This window comes from Leptonychotes weddellii, chromosome 1 (genome assembly GCF_054177405.1).
Source record: "Leptonychotes weddellii isolate Sample4059 chromosome 1, ASM5417740v2, whole genome shotgun sequence".
Lineage (NCBI taxonomy): Eukaryota > Metazoa > Chordata > Mammalia > Carnivora > Phocidae > Leptonychotes > Leptonychotes weddellii.
Genome location: NC_138369.1, coordinates 131,429,993 through 131,430,793, shown reverse-complemented (window position 1 = coordinate 131,430,793; position 801 = coordinate 131,429,993). Strand labels below are relative to the sequence as shown.

Here is an 801-nt window from a genome sequence, read left to right as displayed (position 1 = left end):
ATATGAGAAGGGGAAATTTGGACACTGGGCAGGCTTAGAAGGAAGATGATAAGAAGACCCATGGAGAAGATGTGACCATCTGTGAGCCCAGGCGAGAGGCCGGGAACTGACAGATCCTGCCCAGCCCTAAGACAGAAGCAGCCCTGTGACATAGTGACCTCAGACTTCCAGCCTCCAGAACTGTGACAAATACAATTCTACTGCTCCAGCCACTCAGTGCATGGTATTTTGTTAGCAACCCTAGAAAACAAATGCAGATTCCTTCCCCCTCTTTTCTTTTTTAAGATGTTCTTTTTATTGAGCACTAGTGGGGGGGAAGGAGCAGAGGGAGAAGCAGACTCCCCGCGGAGCAGGGAGCCCGATGTGGGACTCAATCCCAGGACCCTGGGATCATGACCTGAGCCGAAGGCAGACGCTTAACATAGTGAGCCACCCAGGCGCCCCAAGATTTGATTTTTAAGTCATCTCTACACCCAACATGGGGCTTGAACTTACAACCCTGAGATCACAAGTCTCATGCTCTACCGACTGAGCCAGCCAGGCGCCCCCTCCTTCCCCCCACTTTCACCTCCCTTGGGAGCCCTTTACTTTCTCCTAGGCACTGCTAGTTCTCCTAACCTCTGCTTGAATGGGAGAAAGGGATAGGGAAAACACATAAGTAAATAGTTCATAATTTCATTCAGCTACACACACATAAGAGAGCAGAGAATCAGGGGCTAAAAACAGCTTAAAAATCACTGGGCTGATGAGTTGGTGACTGTTGTCATTGGGTTATGAGTCCACGGGGGATCATTGTACTAT

General features: G+C 49.4%; 1 non-coding gene across 1 annotated transcript; it reads right to left on the bottom strand.

Moving 5' to 3' along the window:
- Positions 1 to 470: 470 nt before the first annotated feature.
- TRNAT-UGU (transfer RNA threonine (anticodon UGU)) lies at positions 471 to 543 on the bottom strand. The gene has a single exon. It is a non-coding gene; the product is annotated as a tRNA-Thr (tRNA).
- Positions 544 to 801: the final 258 nt, after the last annotated feature.